This window comes from Hyla sarda, chromosome 8, assembly GCF_029499605.1.
Source record: "Hyla sarda isolate aHylSar1 chromosome 8, aHylSar1.hap1, whole genome shotgun sequence".
Lineage (NCBI taxonomy): Eukaryota > Metazoa > Chordata > Amphibia > Anura > Hylidae > Hyla > Hyla sarda.
Window position 1 is genome coordinate 97,122,892 of NC_079196.1, and position 24,201 is coordinate 97,147,092.

General features: G+C 42.3%; 10 pseudogenes; all 10 read right to left on the bottom strand.

The window, feature by feature from the left end:
• Positions 1-7,923: 7,923 nt before the first annotated feature.
• On the bottom strand, positions 7,924-8,189 carry LOC130288640 (U2 spliceosomal RNA; annotated as a pseudogene).
• Positions 8,190-9,624: 1,435 nt separating this feature from the next.
• LOC130288623 (U2 spliceosomal RNA) lies at positions 9,625-9,893 on the bottom strand (annotated as a pseudogene).
• A 1,476-nt stretch (positions 9,894-11,369) lies between these two features.
• On the bottom strand, positions 11,370-11,633 carry LOC130289684 (U2 spliceosomal RNA; annotated as a pseudogene).
• A 1,435-nt stretch (positions 11,634-13,068) lies between these two features.
• On the bottom strand, positions 13,069-13,337 carry LOC130288624 (U2 spliceosomal RNA; annotated as a pseudogene).
• Positions 13,338-14,809: 1,472 nt separating this feature from the next.
• LOC130289685 (U2 spliceosomal RNA) lies at positions 14,810-15,073 on the bottom strand (annotated as a pseudogene).
• Positions 15,074-16,536: 1,463 nt separating this feature from the next.
• On the bottom strand, positions 16,537-16,805 carry LOC130289532 (U2 spliceosomal RNA; annotated as a pseudogene).
• Positions 16,806-18,284: 1,479 nt separating this feature from the next.
• On the bottom strand, positions 18,285-18,554 carry LOC130289794 (U2 spliceosomal RNA; annotated as a pseudogene).
• Positions 18,555-20,022: 1,468 nt separating this feature from the next.
• Positions 20,023-20,287, bottom strand: LOC130289696 (U2 spliceosomal RNA; annotated as a pseudogene).
• Positions 20,288-21,759: 1,472 nt separating this feature from the next.
• LOC130289697 (U2 spliceosomal RNA) lies at positions 21,760-22,024 on the bottom strand (annotated as a pseudogene).
• Positions 22,025-23,499: 1,475 nt separating this feature from the next.
• LOC130285696 (U2 spliceosomal RNA) lies at positions 23,500-23,763 on the bottom strand (annotated as a pseudogene).
• Positions 23,764-24,201: the final 438 nt, after the last annotated feature.

The following is a 24,201-nucleotide window of genomic DNA, read 5'->3' on the forward strand; positions in this document are numbered from 1 at the left end:
TGTCAGTTCACAATAGAATCCCCCTTTGTGAACAAACCCTGAACTGGAGTCATATGTACAGTATCCTTCGCAGGATTTGAAGCTGCAGGATTTTATGCTGTGTTCATTCAGTTAGTTTACATTAAAATCTGCAGCAAAAAATCTGCTTTAAAGGGAGCCAATCATCAGATTTTACCCTATATAACGCTTGGCAAAGCGTTATATAGGGTAAAATCTTTATTTTCACCATTCCCGGGGGATGCTCCCGCCCCCAGGGATGGTGAAGATATGAAATTATAAACTAGTCACCGCCGCCGCCGTAAGTAGTCACCTGGGCGGGGAGCTCCTCTCCCCTACTCCCGTTCTTTGGCCGGGAGCGACGCCCCCTCCGCTTGATTGATGGGCAGCGTCATCACTCTGCTCCGTCTGTTCAGTGAGCGGAACAATGACGCGGCCCATCAATCAAGCGGAGGGGGCGTCGCTGCCGGACGAAGAACGGGAGTTGGTGAGAAGAGCGACTGCTACTGTGACTACTTACGGCGGCGGTGACTAGTTTATAACTTCATATCTTAACCATCCCTGGTGGCAGGAGCGTCCCCCGGGAATGGTGAGGACAACAATTTTACCCTATATAATGCTTTGCCAAGCATTATATAGGGTAAAATCTGATGATTGGTTCCCTTTAAATCCTGTGCATCAAATATGCGCAGGATACTGTAGGTGTGAATAGACTCTTTAGATGCATGACAGTCTTGTCAGCTAGATCAGAGAAACTTCATGCTATGGTTTGTTTTTGTGACTAGGTTTACTTTCATGATACATTTGTAGAAAATCAAAAACTAGTGCAAAAGAAAAAGCATGTGCTGGAAGGTCACAGAAAGTGTTATACACCACATTATCATGTTTTGCTCAATTTAGGCTGTTTTTGCACATTAACAGCAGCGCAGCCTTATTAAAGCCTGGAGTTTCTTTATTTTTTAACTGCGTATAACCCATTTACATTTATTTCTTTGTCTGCATTAAGATATTTTAGTGCACTGGAAATAAAGGCATTGAATGTGCTCTACAGTATTGACCAATCATCCGTGGGGGTTTTCAGCACTTAATCTATTCTCCGGTAGCTCTTCTTCCTTGTAGTTTACTGCATTCCATTTTATTTGTAATCTATGAAATAAATGTCTGAGTGACTGCAGTGAGGCCTGTATTGTATGCAAAAGGCAATGAAAGTGAGTCTTTGTCAGTATTTTAAAAGAAAATTGACTTGTTTCTATTCATTACTTATTCTGCTAGGTAAATAAATAAAAAGAACTTGCAGTACTGTTATATGTGAATTGACTGTTTACTTAAAGGGGTTCTCCGGTGGGAAACTTAGGTTTGCAATGGGGATTTTCTCCTGCTCTGGACAGTTCCTGATACGGGCATCAGGTATCAGCAGAGAGCACTGTGGTCAAGACAAAAAAGTTCAAAAATAAAAGAATTTCCTCTGTAGCAAACAGCTGCTAATAAGTACTGGAAGGGTAAAGATTTTTTAAGAGAAGTAATTTACAAATATGTTTCAACTTTTACATTGGGGTACAAATAAAAGCTTATAGGGTAGAGTCACGCATAGCACATCCACAGCTGAGCAGCAGGTACTGGGTCATCAGGGGAATCGGCAGCAGGTGAGGACTGGTGTGTTTTTTTTTTTTTTTTTTTTAATATACACCTCAGCATGGACACTTGGGGGGGAGATAAAAATATTTCTGGACAACCCCTTTTAAATAGGACATAATTTGTCCTGTTGAAAAAGGTGTCCTGATGGAAACTTGCCAAATCAAGGCTTTGGGATACTTTTAGGCTTAAAGTGTTAGTCAAAAAAACAAACAAAGCCTTTTGACATTTCATGCAGGCATGTCTAAAGTTTTGATTGGTTGGGGGTGCCAGTGCTAAGATCCCCCCCTGATCTCTGGATATGGCTGATTGAAGTGCTTCACTCCCCAGCTTGGTGCTCAATCTGTCCCTTTTGTAGGTGAATGGTCCGTAAAGTATAAGGAACCCATCATCTGCAGTGAGAGAGGGAAAAGCGCTACCATGCACTTCACGTGGCTATATCTGTCGTTTGGTGTGGGCACTGAGATCCTGGCCGGTCAAAACATTTAAAATATTTGAATGACGTCAAAAGCTTTGTTTTATTATTATTTTATTTTTATTACAGTAACACTTCATGACTGTAATTCTTAATTCAAATCTGAATTGTATTATTGTGTGTTAGTGTAACACAATGGTAACCTACAATGGACCCTAAGTTGTAGTTTGTGGTCCGTTTAGACAGGCAGCTGCCCAATACAAGCATTGATAGATTATGCGCAATGTTGTTCAGTGCTTGTAGAAAGGACCCCTTGAGATGGCCAAAGAATTGGGCAGTGAATGGCCACATGAACAATTACATAGTAAGAGTTTAAAAGGTTGAATAAAAAGACGAGTCCATCAAGTTCAACCTAAAAGCCTACTGTGTTGATCTAGAGCAGTGATGGCAAACCTATGGCACGCATGCCACAGGTGGCACGCAGAGCCCCCTCTGTTGGCACGCGGCCATAGTCAGCCCATTTGGGACATCCCTGTGTCCCAAAAGATCTTTTTGGGACACAAGGATGTCCCTGTTACCTTTCTGCGGCCCCGCGTTAACTTAAAAATGCAGGGGCCACCAGGAGATAGTGCACGCAGGGACGTCATGGTAAGTTACCTGTGCATCATCTTCAGTGTTCCGACCACCGGTCACATAGCAGTAGATTGTGACCCTGACTGGAGGAGTGGTGGACGGAGCACTGTGAGGCAGTACACAGGCATACAGCCTCCAGCCATACACTGTATATGGCTGAAGGCTGTATGTCTGTGGGGGAACTATACTGCACCAAATGTGGGGGTTACTATACTGCGCCTAATGTGGGGGTTACTACAGGGTTGGCCATTTATATGGATACACCTTAAAAAAATGGGAATGGTTGGTGATATTAACTTCCTGTTTGTGGCACATTAGTATATGTGAGGGGGGAAACTTTTCAAGATGGGTGGCGGCCATTTTGAAGTCAGCCATTTTGAATCCAACTTTAGTTTTTTCAATAGGAAGAGGGTCATGTGACACATCAAACTTATTGGGAATTTTACAAGAAAAACAATGATGTGCTTATGTGCTTGGTTTTAACGTAACTTTATTCTTTCATGAGTTATTTACAAGTTTCTGACCACTTATAAAATGTTTTCAATGTGCTGCCCATTGTGTTGGATTGTCAATGCAACCCTCTTCTCCCACTCTCCACACACTGATAGCAACACCGCAGGAGAAATGCTAGCACAGGCTTCCAGTATCCGTATACACTGCTATATACTACTATATACATTGCAGGAGAAATGCTAGCACAGGCTTCCAGTATCCGTAGTTTCAGGTGCTGCAGAATGGGCAAAACTAAATTGGAACAGGACCCTCAGTTTACGCAGAAGATTTTGTTCAGTGATGAGGCAAACTTTTATGTGAATGGTGAAGTTAACAAACAAAACCACTGCTATTGGTCTGACACTAACCCACATTGGATAGATCCCTCCAAGACTGTTGGAACACAAAAATTGATGGTATGGTGTGGTATATGGGGTACAAAGATAGTGGGGCCATTCTTCATCAATGGAAACTTCAAGGCCACTGGATATGCAAAATTGCTACATGACGATGTGTTTCCCTCTTTGCACTGAAGCTGGCACGTTCCCTGAGTTTTTCCAGCAAGATGGTGCACCACCACATTATGGGTGTCAGGTCCGAACATTCCAAGATGAACAGCTTCCTGGAAAGTGGATTGGTTGTCATGGGCCAGTTGAATGGCCCCCAAGGTCTCCCGATCTGACCCCCTTAGACTTTTATCTTTGGGGTCATCTGAAGGCAATTGTCTATGCTGTGAAGATACGAGATGTGCAGCACCTGAAACTACGGATACTGGAATCCTGTGCTAGCATTTCTCCTGCGGTGTTGCTATCAGTGTGTGAAGAGTGGGAGAAGAGGGTTGCATTGACAATCCAACACAATGGGCAGCACATTGAACACATTTTATAAGTGGTCAGAAACTTGTAAATAACTCATAAAAGAATAAAGTTACCTTAAAACCAAGCACATCATTGTTTTTCTTGTGAAATTCCCAATAATTTTAAAGTGTCACATGACCCTCTTCCTGTTGAAAAAACAAAAGTTGGATTCAAAATTGCCGACTTCAAAATGGCCGCTATGGTCACCACCCATCTTGAAAAGTTCCCCCCTCACCTATACTAATGTGCCACAAACAGGAAGTTAATATCACCAACCATTCCCATTTTATTAAGGTGTATCCATATAAATGGCCCACCCTGTATACTGCGCCTAATGTGGGGGAACTATACAGCCAACTTACTATATATAACCAATACCCTATTAAAATTTACCTTTTATTATATCTTATTAAAATATTATAACTTTTTAATCTCCAGCGATCTGCTGTACATGTAAATAATCAATGATGCTCACATAAAGCTGATAACCATATATGTCAGAGGTATGTATACTTGGACAATAATACATATGCAAATAGACAATACAGTAAAGCAATAACGTTGGATGGCACTTACGTATTGCGGATTATGCTTTCTTTTCAGTCCTATGGGAGGAGACTGTCATAGGGTAAGATAGAGTTAGAATAGTGCTCTGATGTATTCAATATTGATAATGTGATCTAACTAGCACTCCTATTACAACAAATTCTCACCCTACCTAACAGCGGGGGAGGCGCCCCCCACTTCAACCGTTGACTCTCCACTCCCTAAAGCTGACTATAACCATAGTATACATGCAGGACAATACAAAGCCATTATTTTAATGTATATAATGATGCATCATTATACAGCACATCTATGTGTACAAAAAGTGATAAATAATGAATAAATAAATCAATCCTTCACCAAATAATAAGATAATGGAACAAAATTAAAGAAGGATAAAATGTAAACCTTTAGAGTACCTCTACGCGTTTCCCCCCGGTAATAAACTAATACCCGGGGTTCCTCAGGAGGTTTTTACCAAAAAAGGTACTGTGCAGGAGCGAGTGGAGACAATGTCACAAAAAAATCATTGACCCACAAGTATTACCTGCACAGGGAGGCATGCATACAATCAATGGTGGCATGCAGTTTGATTGTATGCATGCCTCCCTGTGCAGGTAATACTTGTGGGTCAATGATTTTTTTGTGACATTGTCTCCACTCGCTCCTGCACAGTACCTTTTTTGGTAAAAACCTCCTGAGGAACCCCGGGTACTAGTTTATTACCGGGGGGAAACGCGTAGAGGTACTCTAAAGGTTTACATTTTATCCTTCTTTAATTTTGTTCCATTATCTTATTATTTGGTGAAGGATTTATTTATTCATTATTTATCACTTTTTGTACACATAGATGTGCTGTATAATGATGCATCATTATATACATTAAAATAATGGCTTTGTATTGTCCTGCATGTATACTATGGTTATAGTCAGCTTTAGGTAGTGGAGAGTCAACGGTTGAAGTGGGGGCGCCTCCCCCGCTGTTAGGTAGGGTGAGAATTTGTTGTAATAGGAGTGCTAGTTAGATCACATTATCAATATTGAATACATCAGAGCACTATTCTAACTCTATCTTACCCTATGACAGTCTCCTCCCATAGGACTGAAAAGAAAGCATAATCCTCAATACGTAAGTGCCATCCAACGTTATTGCTTTACTGTATTGTTTATTTGCATATGTATTATTGTCAAAGTATACATACCTCTGACATATATGGTTATCAGCTTTATGTGAGCATCATTGATTATTTACATGTACAGCAGATCGCTGGAGATTAAAAAGTTATAATATTTTAATAAGATGTAATAAAAGGTAAATTTTAATAGGGTATTGGTTATATATAGTAAGTTAGTTCTACACATGCCCACTCTATATGGTAATTAATTTGTAAGAACTATACTGCCAGCCTTATGTGGGGGAACTGTGCTGCCAATCTAATGTGGGGGAAATAAAACCTAATGTGGGGGAACTATAAACTATCAATTCTATTAAAAAAAACAAGTTTGGATCATTGAACTCTGTTGTTGTGTTCTTCTTTTAAAACAAAAGATGTTAATTAGTTATGACAACTGTATGAATTGTTTTTTCTAAACTTAAACCTCAGTATTCTGATTTCATTGCTGTGCTGGCACTTTGAGGGGAAAAAATTGGCGTGCATTACAGTTTGGACACCTGGGCTCACAATGGTTCACCATCACTGGTCTAGAGGAAGGCAAAACCCTCCCATAAGACTAATGCCAGTAGCTCCATGACAAAGGAAAAATTCCTTCCTAAATCCATTATGGCAGTGAGAATAAATCCATGGATCAACAATGTTCTATCCCCATAAAACTTGTAATATTATATATTTCTAGAAAAACCTCCAGGCCCCCATTGAACTTGTTTGAGTCAGACTTCACAACATTATGTGGCGGAGAGTTCCATAGTCTTACAGAATCCCAGAAACCTAGAGGATGCCCCCTTTTATGGTTATAGGCCTAGGTATAAAAAGTTCACTAGAAAGATCTCCTTACTGTTCATTCATATATCTGTACATTGTGATCGAATTGATGGGAAAGTAGGATTGTGAGCTGATTTCAATTCTCTCTCGGCATAGGTCACAGAACATGCCTAAAATAATGGAAACATTTCTAAAGGTATCTTATGGCTGCGCCCATAATCATATGCTAAAAATAAAATTATAATCTACAGCTAGAAAATAAAAACAATAGAATAAAATGTTTTATGCTTTATTAATAAAAAAATGTATGTTACCTTTAAGAGAGTATCTGCTGTAAATTGCTGCGGTCTTGTAACCAAATGCACCTAAATATTAATGCGATTTATGCATTCCTGTGGAGCCTTGCTTGAAGAATATGGCATGCATCTAAGGCATCTCTTTAGCAAACCAGAACCCAGCTCTGTACTGATGAGGTGCAATGACCCTAAGTTAGCTCACACATCACTTGGGTATCCATGGTAACTACCACAACATGGTCATCTGCAGTTTACATCTAGCCCGTGGCATTGAATGGCATTTTAAAAGTGCTAAGGGTCCTGGTGCAATAATCCTCCCATGAGGATCAGCCTCAACGGCTTTGTAGATTGCACTCATGTCAGCAACTCCATATACATTTTTTTTTCTTCATGCTTCTTTCTTCATCCTTTTTTCTTTCTGTCATTCAGACTTTCATTCATTCGATCTCTCTCACTCACTTGCTTTAACTCATTTGTTCTCACTCACTCAATCACTCACTCAATCACTCACTCACTCATTCACTCTCACTCTCTCACTCACTCGCTCACTAAGTCAGTCTCTCTCTCTCTCTCTCTCTCTCTTTTTCTTTTTATATATATTTTTTTCCGTCTTCTTCTTCTTCAGACCCTGTCATAGCACTAATGCCTTTCCAATACCACCAGCAGATGGAGACACTCCATTACAACATTGGTTGTGAGCAGCAGTTTCTAAAAACAAATGCCTCATGGCGGATTTCCCATCCATCAATGGATGGTAAATTTTGTTTTTATCATTTACTGACCACAGAAACCAATGCATGGTCAAGCAACAGCAATGACACACCCTTGTGTATAGGCATGAGACCCTCCCGTCATTTAACAGGATTCAGCACCACCCACAAGACAGCTACCTGTCATGTCATGTCAAACCTGCACAGGTGTGCTAGATTATTATTATTTAGTTTTATTTTATTTTTTTACACCAATCAGTGTGCAAACATGGTCATTAAAACGCTAAATGAATAGACGTTCATAAACCAGTCAGTGCAACTCATCATTTTGGTCTCCAATTCTCAAACTCAAATTCTCACCCACGGAGGATTAAATGAGAATCTTTCTTGTTTAACACTGGAATGGGGTGGTGCACTGTTCACTACCCGAAGATACTGCCACATCGGGTCAATGCATAGGGCGACAGAAGCAAGCTTCCAAATCAGCTCCCTTTCTCAAAAATCCATTTAATTTATGGTCCCCAGATAGGGAACGTATGTATCAGTATGTGCTCACAAGTCACCCAAGTGCAAGTATTCACACAAAAAAAAAAAGTGCCTCAGGATGCGATCTGTCGCAAGATCCTTTCTTTTTTTTACACTTGATCTAAGCCAAAAGGCCTAGAGGGGATAACCGGGAAAGGGGTGGACCCAACCATGTCCCCTTCATGAGCACTCACATTACTCATAGGAATGGAAGGAAGGCTGGCAGCCAACCAGCCTCCCATACACTTTCTGGGTGGGTGGCAGTCAGCCACCCATACATACATACAGCACAGGCTAAACCCACATCATCACTTAAAAAAAGGACAGGCGACCATTGCACTCTGATGGAGCATTTAGCAATGCAATCCATAGCCTGGCTTTTGCCTGAACCCCCATCACTCCTCCTCTTGCATATAAGACAATATTTCAGATCTGCATATGAAAACAACACGCCTACCTTTGTTGCACATAGCTGCCTGCCTGTCTCTAGTTACCCCACTGGCTGTAGCTGCGTCCCTTCCGACATGGAATAACACCAACTGTAACGATAAACTGAAAATTAACAGTATAAACCTGCATCATTTTGGACTCTGGTATTTGCTGAATCCGGGTGACCTGACAACCGATGGTGGTGCCGCTGGTGATTCTGGCCTTCTTGGAATCTGTTGGGCCTATGTGTTAGCTCACACATCACTTGGGTATCCATGGTAACTACCACAACATGGTCATCTGCAGTTTACATCTAGCCCTAGAAGTGGCATTGAATGGCATTTTAAAAGTGCTAAGGGTCCTGGTGCAATAATCCTCCCATGAGGATCAGCCTCAACGGCTTTGTAGATTGCACTCATGTCAGCAACTCCATATACATTTTTTTTTCTTCATGCTTCTTTCTTCATCCTTTTTTCTTTCTGTCATTCAGACTTTCATTCGATCTCTCTCACTCACTTGCTTTAACTCATTTGTTCTCACTCACTCAATCACTCACTCACTCATTCACTCTCACTCTCTCACTCACTCGCTCACTAAGTCAGTCTCTCTCTCTCTCTCTTTTTCTTTTTATATATATTTTTTTCCGTCTTCTTCTTCTTCAGACCCTGTCATAGCACTAATGCCTTTCCAATACCACCAGCAGATGGAGACACTCCATTGCAACATTGGTTGTGAGCAGCAGTTTCTAAAAACAAATGCCTCATGGCGGATTTCCCATCCATCAATGGATGGTAAATTTTGTTTTTATCATTCACTGACCACAGAAACCAATGCATGGTCAAGCAACAGCAATGACACACCCTTGTGTATAGGCATGAGACCCTCACGTCATTTAACAGGATTCAGCACCACCCACAAGACAGCTACCTGTCATGTCATGTCAAACCTGCACAGGTGTGCTAGATTATTATTATTTAGTTTTATTTTATTTTTTTACACCAATCAGTGTGCAAACATGGTCATTAAAACACTAAATGAATAGACGTTCATAAACCAGTCAGTGCAACTCATCATTTTGGTCTCCAATTCTCAAACTCAAATTCTCACCCACGGAGGATTAAATGAGAATCTTTCTTGTTTAACACTGGAATGGGGTGGTGCACTGTTCACTACCCGAAGATACTGCCACATCGGGTCAATGCATAGGGCGACAGAAGCAAGCTTCCAAATCAGCTCCCTTTCTCAAAAATCCATTTAATTTATGGTCCCCAGATAGGGAACGTATGTATCAGTATGTGCTCACAAGTCACCCAAGTGCAAGTATTCACACAAAAAAAAAAAAAACGTGCCTCAGGATGCGATCTGTCGCAAGATCCTTTCTTTTTTTACACTTGATCTAAGCCAAAAGGCCTAGAGGGGATAACCGGGAAAGGGGTGGACCCAACCATGTCCCCTTCATGAGCACTCACATTACTCATAGGAATGGAAGGAAGGCTGGCAGCCAACCAACCTCCCATACACTCTCTGGGTGGGTGGCAGTCAGCCACCCATACATACATACAGCACAGGCTAAACCCACATCATCACTTAAAAAAAGGACAGGCGACCATTGCACTCTGATGGAGCATTTAGCAATGCAATCCATAGCCTGGCTTTTGCCTGAACCCCCATCACTCCTCCTCTTGCATATAAGACAATATTTCAGATCTGCATATGAAAACAACACGCCTACCTTTGTTGCACATAGCTGCCTGCCTGTCTCTAGTTACCCCACTGGCTGTAGCTGCGTCCCTTCCGACATGGAATAACACCAACTGTAACGATAAACTGAAAATTAACAGTATAAACCTGCATCATTTTGGACTCTGGTATTTGCTGAATCCGGGTGACCTGAAAACCGATGGTGGTGCCGCTGGTGATTCTGGCCTTCTTGGAATCTTTTGGGCCTATGTGTTAGCTCACACATCACTTGGGTATCCATGGTAACTACCACAACATGGTCATCTGCAGTTTACATCTAGCCCTAGAAGTGGCATTGAATGGCATTTTAAAAGTGCTAAGGGTCCTGGTGAAATAATCCTCCCATGAGGATTAGCCTCAACGGCTTTGTAGATTGCACTCATGTCAGCAACTCTATATACATTTTTTTTTCTTCATGCTTCTTTCTTCATCCTTTTTTCTTTCTGTCATTCAGACTTTCATTCATTCGATCTCTCTCACTCACTTGCTTTAACTCATTTGTTCTCACTCACTCACTCACTCACTCAATCACTCACTCACTCATTCACTCTCACTCACTCTCACTCTCTCACTCACTCGCTCACTAAGTCAGTCTCTCTCTCTCTCTCTCTCTCTTTTTCTTTTTATATATATTTTTTTCCGTCTTCTTCTTCTTCTTCTTCTTCAGACCCTGTCATAGCACTAATGCCTTTCCAATACCACCAGCAGATGGAGACACTCCATTGCAACATTGGTTGTGAGCAGCAGTTTCTAAAAACAAATGCCTCATGGCGGATTTCCCATCCATCAATGGATGGTAAATTTTGTTTTTATCATTCACTGACCACAGAAACCAATGCATGGTCAAGCAACAGCAATGACACACCCTTGTGTATAGGCATGAGACCCTCACGTCATTTAACAGGATTCAGCACCACCCACAAGACAGCTACCTGTCATGTCATGTCAAACCTGCACAGGTGTGCTAGATTATTATTATTTAGTTTTATTTTATTTTTTTACACCAATCAGTGTGCAAACATGGTCATTAAAACGCTAAATGAATAGACGTTCATAAACCAGTCAGTGCAACTCATCATTTTGGTCTCCAATTCTCAAACTCAAATTCTCACCCACGGAGGATTAAATGAGAATCTTTCTTGTTTAACACTGGAATGGGGTGGTGTACTGTTCACTACCCGAAGATACTGCCACATCGGGTCAATGCATAGGGCGACAGAAGCAAGCTTCCAAATCAGCTCCCTTTCTCAAAAATCCATTTAATTTATGGTCCCCAGATAGGGAACGTATGTATCAGTATGTGCTCACAAGTCACCCAAGTGCAAGTATTCACACAAAAAAAAACGTGCCTCAGGATGCGATCTGTCGCAAGATCCTTTCTTTTTTTACACTTGATCTAAGCCAAAAGGCCTAGAGGGGATAACCGGGAAAGGGGTGGACCCAACCATGTCCCCTTCATGAGCACTCACATTACTCATAGGAATGGAAGGAAGGCTGGCAGCCAACCAGCCTCCCATACACTCTCTGGGTGGGTGGCAGTCAGCCACCCATACATACATACAGCACAGGCTAAACCCACATCATCACTTAAAAAAAGGACAGGCGACCATTGCACTCTGATGGAGCATTTAGCAATGCAATCCATAGCCTGGCTTTTGCCTGAACCCCCATCACTCCTCCTCTTGCATATAAGACAATATTTCAGATCTGCATATGAAAACAACACGCCTACCTTTGTTGCACATAGCTGCCTGCCTGTCTCTAGTTACCCCACTGGCTGTAGCTGCGTCCCTTCCGACATGGAATAACACCAACTGTAACGATAAACTGAAAATTAACAGTATAAACCTGCATCATTTTGGACTTTGGTATTTGCTGAATCCGGGTGACCTGACAACCGATGGTGGTGCCGCTGGTGATTCTGGCCTTCTTGGAATCTGTTGGGCCTATGTGTTAGCTCACACATCACTTGGGTATCCATGGTAACTACCACAACATGGTAATCTGCAGTTTACATCTAGCCCTAGAAGTGGCATTGAATGGCATTTTAAAAGTGCTAAGGGTCCTGGTGCAATAATCCTCCCATGAGGATCAGCCTCAACGGCTTTGTAGATTGCACTCATGTCAGCAACTCCATATACATTTTTTTTTCTTCATGCTTCTTTCTTCATCCTTTTTTCTTTCTGTCATTCAGACTTTCATTCGATCTCTCTCACTCACTTGCTTTAACTCATTTGTTCTCACTCACTCAATCACTCACTCACTCATTCACTCTCACTCTCTCACTCACTCGCTCACTAAGTCAGTCTCTCTCTCTCTCTCTTTTTCTTTTTATATATATTTTTTTCCGTCTTCTTCTTCTTCAGACCCTGTCATAGCACTAATGCCTTTCCAATACCACCAGCAGATGGAGACACTCCATTGCAACATTGGTTGTGAGCAGCAGTTTCTAAAAACAAATGCCTCATGGCGGATTTCCCATCCATCAATGGATGGTAAATTTTGTTTTTATCATTCACTGACCACAGAAACCAATGCATGGTCAAGCAACAGCAATGACACACCCTTGTGTATAGGCATGAGACCCTCACGTCATTTAACAGGATTCAGCACCACCCACAAGACAGCTACCTGTCATGTCATGTCAAACCTGCACAGGTGTGCTAGATTATTATTATTTAGTTTTATTTTATTTTTTTACACCAATCAGTGTGCAAACATGGTCATTAAAACACTAAATGAATAGACGTTCATAAACCAGTCAGTGCAACTCATCATTTTGGTCTCCAATTCTCAAACTCAAATTCTCACCCACGGAGGATTAAATGAGAATCTTTCTTGTTTAACACTGGAATGGGGTGGTGCACTGTTCACTACCCGAAGATACTGCCACATCGGGTCAATGCATAGGGCGACAGAAGCAAGCTTCCAAATCAGCTCCCTTTCTCAAAAATCCATTTAATTTATGGTCCCCAGATAGGGAACGTATGTATCAGTATGTGCTCACAAGTCACCCAAGTGCAAGTATTCACACAAAAAAAAAAAAAACGTGCCTCAGGATGCGATCTGTCGCAAGATCCTTTCTTTTTTTACACTTGATCTAAGCCAAAAGGCCTAGAGGGGATAACCGGGAAAGGGGTGGACCCAACCATGTCCCCTTCATGAGCACTCACATTACTCATAGGAATGGAAGGAAGGCTGGCAGCCAACCAACCTCCCATACACTCTCTGGGTGGGTGGCAGTCAGCCACCCATACATACATACAGCACAGGCTAAACCCACATCATCACTTAAAAAAAGGACAGGCGACCATTGCACTCTGATGGAGCATTTAGCAATGCAATCCATAGCCTGGCTTTTGCCTGAACCCCCATCACTCCTCCTCTTGCATATAAGACAATATTTCAGATCTGCATATGAAAACAACACGCCTACCTTTGTTGCACATAGCTGCCTGCCTGTCTCTAGTTACCCCACTGGCTGTAGCTGCGTCCCTTCCGACATGGAATAACACCAACTGTAACGATAAACTGAAAATTAACAGTATAAACCTGCATCATTTTGGACTCTGGTATTTGCTGAATCCGGGTGACCTGAAAACCGATGGTGGTGCCGCTGGTGATTCTGGCCTTCTTGGAATCTTTTGGGCCTATGTGTTAGCTCACACATCACTTGGGTATCCATGGTAACTACCACAACATGGTCATCTGCAGTTTACATCTAGCCCTAGAAGTGGCATTGAATGGCATTTTAAAAGTGCTAAGGGTCCTGGTGAAATAATCCTCCCATGAGGATTAGCCTCAACGGCTTTGTAGATTGCACTCATGTCAGCAACTCTATATACATTTTTTTTTCTTCATGCTTCTTTCTTCATCCTTTTTTCTTTCTGTCATTCAGACTTTCATTCATTCGATCTCTCTCACTCACTTGCTTTAACTCATTTGTTCTCACTCACTCACTCACTCACTCAATCACTCACTCACTCATTCACTCTCACTCACTCTCACTCTCTCACTCACTCACTAAGTCAGTCTCTCTCTCTCTCTCTCTCTCTTTTTCTTTTTATATATATTTTTTTCCGTCTTCTTCTTCTTCTTCTTCTTCAGACCCTGTCATAGCACTAATGCCTTTCCAATACCACCAGCAGATGGAGACACTCCATTGCAACATTGGTTGTGAGCAGCAGTTTCTAAAAACAAATGCCTCATGGCGGATTTCCCATCCATCAATGGATGGTAAATTTTGTTTTTATCATTCACTGACCACAGAAACCAATGCATGGTCAAGCAACAGCAATGACACACCCTTGTGTATAGGCATGAGACCCTCACGTCATTTAACAGGATTCAGCACCACCCACAAGACAGCTACCTGTCATGTCATGTCAAACCTGCACAGGTGTGCTAGATTATTATTATTTAGTTTTATTTTATTTTTTTACACCAATCAGTGTGCAAACATGGTCATTAAAACGCTAAATGAATAGACGTTCATAAACCAGTCAGTGCAACTCATCATTTTGGTCTCCAATTCTCAAACTCAAATTCTCACCCACGGAGGATTAAATGAGAATCTTTCTTGTTTAACACTGGAATGGGGTGGTGTACTGTTCACTACCCGAAGATACTGCCACATCGGGTCAATGCATAGGGCGACAGAAGCAAGCTTCCAAATCAGCTCCCTTTCTCAAAAATCCATTTAATTTATGGTCCCCAGATAGGGAACGTATGTATCAGTATGTGCTCACAAGTCACCCAAGTGCAAGTATTCACACAAAAAAAAACGTGCCTCAGGATGCGATCTGTCGCAAGATCCTTTCTTTTTTTACACTTGATCTAAGCCAAAAGGCCTAGAGGGGATAACCGGGAAAGGGGTGGACCCAACCATGTCCCCTTCATGAGCACTCACATTACTCATAGGAATGGAAGGAAGGCTGGCAGCCAACCAGCCTCCCATACACTCTCTGGGTGGGTGGCAGTCAGCCACCCATACATACATACAGCACAGGCTAAACCCACATCATCACTTAAAAAAAGGACAGGCGACCATTGCACTCTGATGGAGCATTTAGCAATGCAATCCATAGCCTGGCTTTTGCCTGAACCCCCATCACTCCTCCTCTTGCATATAAGACAATATTTCAGATCTGCATATGAAAACAACACGCCTACCTTTGTTGCACATAGCTGCCTGCCTGTCTCTAGTTACCCCACTGGCTGTAGCTGCGTCCCTTCCGACATGGAATAACACCAACTGTAACGATAAACTGAAAATTAACAGTATAAACCTGCATCATTTTGGACTTTGGTATTTGCTGAATCCGGGTGACCTGACAACCGATGGTGGTGCCGCTGGTGATTCTGGCCTTCTTGGAATCTGTTGGGCCTATGTGTTAGCTCACACATCACTTGGGTATCCATGGTAACTACCACAACATGGTAATCTGCAGTTTACATCTAGCCCTAGAAGTGGCATTGAATGGCATTTTAAAAGTGCTAAGGGTCCTGGTGCAATAATCCTCCCATGAGGATCAGCCTCAACGGCTTTGTAGATTGCACTCATGTCAGCAACTCCATATACATTTTTTTTTCTTCATGCTTCTTTCTTCATCCTTTTTTCTTTCTGTCATTCAGACTTTCATTCATTCGATCTCTCTCACTCACTTGCTTTAACTCATTTGTTCTCACTCACTCACTCACTCACTCAATCACTCACTCACTCATTCACTCTCACTCACTCTCACTCACTCGCTCACTAAGTCAGTCTCTCTCTCTCTCTCTCTCTTTTTCTTTTTATATATATTTTTTTCCGTCTTCTTCTTCTTCTTCTTCAGACCCTGTCATAGCACTAATGCCTTTCCAATACCACCAGCAGATGGAGACACTCCATTGCAACATTGGTTGTGAGCAGCAGTTTCTAAAAACAAATGCCTCATGGCGGATTTCCCATCCATCAATGGATGGTAAATTTTGTTTTTATCATTCACTGACCACAGAAACCAATGCATGGTCAAGCAACAGCAATGACACACCCTTGTGTATAGGCATGAGACCCTCACGTCATTTAACAGGATTCAGCACCACCCACAAGACAGCTACCTGTCATGTCATGTCAAACCTGCACAGGTGTGCTAGATTATTATTATTTAGTTTTATTTTATTTTTTTACACCAATCAGTGTGCAAACATGGTCATTAAAACACTAAATGAATAGACGTTCATAAACCAGTCAGTGCAACTCATCATTTTGGTCTCCAATTCTCAAACTCAAATTCTCACCCACGGAGGATTAAATGAGAATCTTTCTTGTTTAACACTGGAATGGGGTGGTGCACTGTTCACTACCCGAAGATACTGCCACATCGGGTCAATGCATAGGGCGACAGAAGCAAGCTTCCAAATCAGCTCCCTTTCTCAAAAATCCATTTAATTTATGGTCCCCAGATAGGGAACGTATGTATCAGTATGTGCTCACAAGTCACCCAAGTGCAAGTATTCACACAAAAAAAATAAAAACGTGCCTCAGGATGCGATCTGTCGCAAGATCCTTTCTTTTTTTACACTTGATCTAAGCCAAAAGGCCTAGAGTGGATAACCGGGAAAGGGGTGGACCCAACCATGTCCCCTTCATGAGCACTCACATTACTCATAGGAATGGAAGGAAGGCTGGCAGCCAACCAACCTCTCATACACTCTCTGGGTGGGTGGCAGTCAGCCACCCATACATACATACAGCACAGGCTAAACCCACATCATCACTTAAAAAAAGGACAGGCGACCATTGCACTCTGATGGAGCATTTAGCAATGCAATCCATAGCCTGGCTTTTGCCTGAACCCCCATCACTCCTCCTCTTGCATATAAGACAATATTTCAGATCTGCATATGAAAACAACACGCCTACCTTTGTTGCACATAGCTGCCTGCCTGTCTCTAGTTACCCCACTGGCTGTAGCTGCGTCCCTTCCGACATGGAATAACACCAACTGTAACGATAAACTGAAAATTAACAGTATAAACCTGCATCATTTTGGACTCTGGTATTTGCTGAATCCGGGTGACCTGAAAACCGATGGTGGTGCCGCTGGTGATTCTGGCCTTCTTGGAATCTTTTGGGCCTATGTGTTAGCTCACACATCACTTGGGTATCCATGGTAACTACCACAACATGGTCATCTGCAGTTTACATCTAGCCCTAGAAGTGGCATTGAATGGCATTTTAAAAGTGCTAAGGGTCCTGGTGCAATAATCCTCCCATGAGGATCAGCCTCAACGGCTTTGTAGATTGCATTCATGTCAGCAACTCCATATACATTTTTTTTTCTTCATGCTTCTTTCTTCATCCTTTTTTCTTTCTGTCATTCAGACTTTCATTCATTCGATTTCTCTCACTCACTTGCTTTAACTCATTTGTTCTCACTCACTCACTCACTCAATCACTCACTCACTCATTCACTCTCACTCACTCTCACTCTCTCACTCACTCGCTCACTAAGTCAGTCTCTCTCTCTCTCTTTTTCTTTTTATATATATTTTTTTCCGTCTTCTTCTTCTTCTTCTTCTTCTTCTTCTTCTTCTTCAGACCCTGTCATAGCACTAATGCCTTTCCAATACCACCAGCAGATGGAGACACTCCATTGCAACATTGGTTGTGAGCAGCAGTTTCTAAAAACAAATGCCTCATGGCGGATTTCCCATCCATCAATGGATGGTAAATTTTGTTTTTATCATTCACTGACCACAGAAACCAATGCATGGTCAAGCAACAGCAATGACACACCCTTGTGTATAGGCATGAGACCCTCACGTCATTTAACAGGATTCAGCACCACCCACAAGACAGCTACCTGTCATGTCATGTCAAACCTGCACAGGTGTGCTAGATTATTATTATTTAGTTTTATTTTATTTTTTTACACCAATCAGTGTGCAAACATGGTCATTAAAACGCTAAATGAATAGACGTTCATAAACCAGTCAGTGCAACTCATCATTTTGGTCTCCAATTCTCAAACTCAAATTCTCACCCACGGAGGATTAAATGAGAATCTTTCTTGTTTAACACTGGAATGGGGTGGTGCACTGTTCACTACCCGAAGATACTGCCACATCGGGTCAATGCATAGGGCGACAGAAGCAAGCTTCCAAATCAGCTCCCTTTCTCAAAAATCCATTAAATTTATGGTCCCCAGATAGGGACCGTATGTATCAGTATGTGCTCACAAGTCACCCAAGTGCAAGTATTCACACAAAAAAAAAAAAAAACGTGCCTCAGGATGCGATCTGTCGCAAGATCCTTTCTTTTTTTACACTTGATCTAAGCCAAAAGGCCTAGAGGGGATAACCGGGAAAGGGGTGGACCCAACCATGTCCCCTTCATGAGCACTCACATTACTCATAGGAATGGAAGGAAGGCTGGCAGCCAACCAGCCTCCCATACACTCTCTGGGTGGGTGGCAGTCAGCCACCCATACATACATACAGCACAGGCTAAACCCACATCATCACTTAAAAAAAGGACAGGCGACCATTGCACTCTGATGGAGCATTTAGCAATGCAATCCATAGCCTGGCTTTTGCCTGAACCCCCATCACTCCTCCTCTTGCATATAAGACAATATTTCAGATCTGCATATGAAAACAACACCCCTACCTTTGTTGCACATAGCTGCCTGCCTGTCTCTAGTTACCCCACTGGCTGTAGCTGCGTCCCTTCCGACATGGAATAACACCAACTGTAACGATAAACTGAAAATTAACAGTATAAACCTGCATCATTTTGAAGTCTGGTATTTGCTGAATCCGGGTGACCTGACAACCGATGGTGGTGCCGCTGGTTATTCTGGCCTTCTTGGAATCTGTTGGGCCTATGTGTTAGCTCACACATCACTTGGGTATCCATGGTAACTACCACAACATGGTCATCTGCAGTTTACATCTAGCCCTAGAAGTGGCATTGAATGGCATTTTAAAAGTGCTAAGGGTCCTGGTGAAATAATCCTCCCATGAGGATCAGCCTCAACGGCTTTGTAGATTGCACTCATGTCAGCAACTCTATATACATTTTTTTTTCTTCATGCTTCTTTCTTCATCCTTTTTTCTTTCTGTCATTCAGACTTTCATTCATTCGATCTCTCTCACTCACTTGCTTTAACTCATTTGTTCTCACTCACTCACTCACTCAATCACTCACTCACTCATTCACTCTCACTCACTCTCACTCTCTCACTCACTCGCTCACTAAGTCAGTCTCTCTCTCTCTCTCTCTTTTTCTTTTTATATATATTTTTTTCCGTCTTCTTCTTCTTCTTCTTCTTCAGACCCTGTCATAGCACTAATGCCTTTCCAATACCACCAGCAGATGGAGACACTCCATTGCAACATTGGTTGTGAGCAGCAGTTTCTAAAAACAAATGCCTCATGGCGGATTTCCCATCCATCAATGGATGGTAAATTTTGTTTTTATCATTCACTGACCACAGAAACCAATGCATGGTCAAGCAACAGCAATGACACACCCTTGTGTATAGGCATGAGACCCTCACGTCATTTAACAGGATTCAGCACCACCCACAAGACAGCTACCTGTCATGTCATGTCAAACCTGCACAGGTGTGCTAGATTATTATTATTTAGTTTTATTTTATTTTTTTACACCAATCAGTGTGCAAACATGGTCATTAAAACGCTAAATGAATAGACGTTCATAAACCAGTCAGTGCAACTCATCATTTTGGTCTCCAATTCTCAAACTCAAATTCTCACCCACGGAGGATTAAATGAGAATCTTTCTTGTTTAACACTGGAATGGGGTGGTGTACTGTTCACTACCCGAAGATACTGCCACATCGGGTCAATGCATAGGGCGACAGAAGCAAGCTTCCAAATCAGCTCCCTTTCTCAAAAATCCATTTAATTTATGGTCCCCAGATAGGGAACGTATGTATCAGTATGTGCTCACAAGTCACCCAAGTGCAAGTATTCACACAAAAAAAAAACGTGCCTCAGGATGCGATCTGTCGCAAGATCCTTTCTTTTTTTACACTTGATCTAAGCCAAAAGGCCTAGAGGGGATAACCGGGAAAGGGGTGGACCCAACCATGTCCCCTTCATGAGCACTCACATTACTCATAGGAATGGAAGGAAGGCTGGCAGCCAACCAGCCTCCCATACACTCTCTGGGTGGGTGGCAGTCAGCCACCCATACATACATACAGCACAGGCTAAACCCACATCATCACTTAAAAAAAGGACAGGCGACCATTGCACTCTGATGGAGCATTTAGCAATGCAATCCATAGCCTGGCTTTTGCCTGAACCCCCATCACTCCTCCTCTTGCATATAAGACAATATTTCAGATCTGCATATGAAAACAACACCCCTACCTTTGTTGCACATAGCTGCCTGCCTGTCTCTAGTTACCCCACTGGCTGTAGCTGCGTCCCTTCCGACATGGAATAACACCAACTGTAACGATAAACTGAAAATTAACAGTATAAACCTGCATCATTTTGAAGTCTGGTATTTGCTGAATCCGGGTGACCTGACAACCGATGGTGGTGCCGCTGGTTATTCTGGCCTTCTTGGAATCTGTTGGGCCTATGTGTTAGCTCACACATCACTTGGGTATCCATGGTAACTACCACAACATGGTCATCTGCAGTTTACATCTAGCCCTAGAAGTGGCATTGAATGGCATTTTAAAAGTGCTAAGGGTCCTGGTGAAATAATCCTCCCATGAGGATCAGCCTCAACGGCTTTGTAGATTGCACTCATGTCAGCAACTCTATATACATTTTTTTTTCTTCATGCTTCTTTCTTCATCCTTTTTTCTTTCTGTCATTCAGACTTTCATTCATTCGATCTCTCTCACTCACTTGCTTTAACTCATTTGTTCTCACTCACTCACTCACTCACTCAATCACTCACTCACTCATTCACTCTCACTCACTCTCACTCTCTCACTCACTCGCTCACTAAGTCAGTCTCTCTCTCTCTCTCTCTTTTTCTTTTTATATATATTTTTTTCCGTCTTCTTCTTCTTCTTCTTCTTCAGACCCTGTCATAGCACTAATGCCTTTCCAATACCACCAGCAGATGGAGACACTCCATTGCAACATTGGTTGTGAGCAGCAGTTTCTAAAAACAAATGCCTCATGGCGGATTTCCCATCCATCAATGGATGGTAAATTTTGTTTTTATCATTCACTGACCACAGAAACCAATGCATGGTCAAGCAACAGCAATGACACACCCTTGTGTATAGGCATGAGACCCTCACGTCATTTAACAGGATTCAGCACCACCCACAAGACAGCTACCTGTCATGTCATGTCAAACCTGCACAGGTGTGCTAGATTATTATTATTTAGTTTTATTTTATTTTTTTACACCAATCAGTGTGCAAACATGGTCATTAAAACGCTAAATGAATAGACATTCATAAACCAGTCAGTGCAACTCATCATTTTGGTCTCCAATTCTCAAACTCAAATTCTCACCCACGGAGGATTAAATGAGAATCTTTCTTGTTTAACACTGGAATGGGGTGGTGTACTGTTCACTACCCGAAGATACTGCCACATCGGGTCAATGCATAGGGCGACAGAAGCAAGCTTCCAAATCAGCTCCCTTTCTCAAAAATCCATTTAATTTATGGTCCCCAGATAGGGAACGTATGTATCAGTATGTGCTCACAAGTCACCCAAGTGCAAGTATTCACACAAAAAAAAAACGTGCCTCAGGATGCGATCTGTCGCAAGATCCTTTCTTTTTTTACACTTGATCTAAGCCAAAAGGCCTAGAGGGGATAACCGGGAAAGGGGTGGACCCAACCATGTCCCCTTCATGAGCACTCACATTACTCATAGGAATGGATGGAAGGCTGGCAGCCAACCAGCCTCCCATACACTCTCTGGGTGGGTGGCAGTCAGCCACCCATACATACAGCACAGGCTAAACCCACATCATCACTTAAAAAAAGGACAGGCGACCATTGCACTCTGATGGAGCATTTAGCAATGCAATCCATAGCCTGGCTTTTGCCTGAACCCCCATCACTCCTCCTCTTGCATATAAGACAATATTTCAGATCTGCATATGAAAACAACACGCCTACCTTTGTTGCACATAGCTGCCTGCCTGTCTCTAGTTACCCCACTGGCTGTAGCTGCGTCCCTTCCGACATGGAATAACACCAACTGTAACGATAAACTGAAAATTAACAGTATAAACCTGCATCATTTTGGACTTTGGTATTTGCTGAATCCGGGTGACCTGACAACCGATGGTGGTACCGCTGGTGATTCTGGCCTTCTTGGAATCTGTTGGGCCTATGTGTTAGCTCACACATCACTTGGGTATCCATGGTAACTACCACAACATGGTCATCTGCAGTTTACATCTAGCCCTAGAAGTGGCATTGAATGGCATTTTAAAAGTGCTAAGGGTCCTGGTGCAATAATCCTCCCATGAGGATCAGCCTCAACGGCTTTGTAGATTGCACTCATGTCAGCAACTCCATATACATTTTTTTTTCTTCATGCTTCTTTCTTCATCCTTTTTTCTTTCTGTCATTCAGACTTTCATTCATTCGATCTCTCTCACTCACTTGCTTTAACTCATTTGTTCTCACTCACTCACTCACTCACTCACTCACTCAATCACTCACTCACTCATTCACTCTCACTCACTCTCACTCTCTCACTCACTCGCTCACTAAGTCAGTCTCTCTCTCTCTCTCTCTCTTTTTCTTTTTATATATATTTTTTTCCGTCTTCTTCTTCTTCTTCTTCAGACCCTGTCATAGCACTAATGCCTTTCCAATACCACCAGCAGATGGAGACACTCCATTGCAACATTGGTTGTGAGCAGCAGTTTCTAAAAACAAATGCCTCATGGCGGATTTCCCATCCATCAATGGATGGTAAATTTTGTTTTTATCATTCACTGACCACAGAAACCAATGCATGGTCAAGCAACAGCAATGATACACCCTTGTGTATAGGCATGAGACCCTCACGTCATTTAACAGGATTCAGCACCACCCACAAGACAGCTACCTGTCATGTCATGTCAAACCTGCACAGGTGTGCTAGATTATTATTATTTAGTTTTATTTTATTTTTTTACACCAATCAGTGTGCAAACATGGTCATTAAAACGCTAAATGAATAGACGTTCATAAACCAGTCAGTGCAACTCATCATTTTGGTCTCCAATTCTCAAACTCAAATTCTCACCCACGGAGGATTAAATGAGAATCTTTCTTGTTTAACACTGGAATGGGGTGGTGCACTGTTCACTACCCGAAGATACTGCCACATCGGGTCAATGCATAGGGCGACAGAAGCAAGCTTCCAAATCAGCTCCCTTTCTCAAAAATCCATTTAATTTATGGTCCCCAGATAGGGAACGTATGTATCAGTATGTGCTCACAAGTCACCCAAGTGCAAGTATTCACACAAAAAAAAACGTGCCTCAGGATGCGATCTGTCGCAAGATCCTTTCTTTTTTTACACTTGATCTAAGCCAAAAGGCCTAGAGGGGATAACCGGGAAAGGGGTGGACCCAACCATGTCCCCTTCATGAGCACTCACATTACTCATAGGAATGGAAGGAAGGCTGGCAGCCAACCAGCCTCCCATACACTCTCTAGGTGGGTGGCAGTCAGCCACCCATACATACATACAGCACAGGCTAAACCCACATCATCACTTAAAAAAAGGACAGGCGACCATTGCACTCTGATGGAGCATTTAGCAATGCAATCCATAGCCTGGCTTTTGCCTGAACCCCCATCACTCCTCCTCTTGCATATAAGACAATATTTCAGATCTGCATATGAAAACAACACGCCTACCTTTGTTGCACATAGCTGCCTGCCTGTCTCTAGTTACCCCACTGGCTGTAGCTGCGTCCCTTCCGACATGGAATAACACCAACTGTAACGATAAACTGAAAATTAACAGTATAAACCTGCATCATTT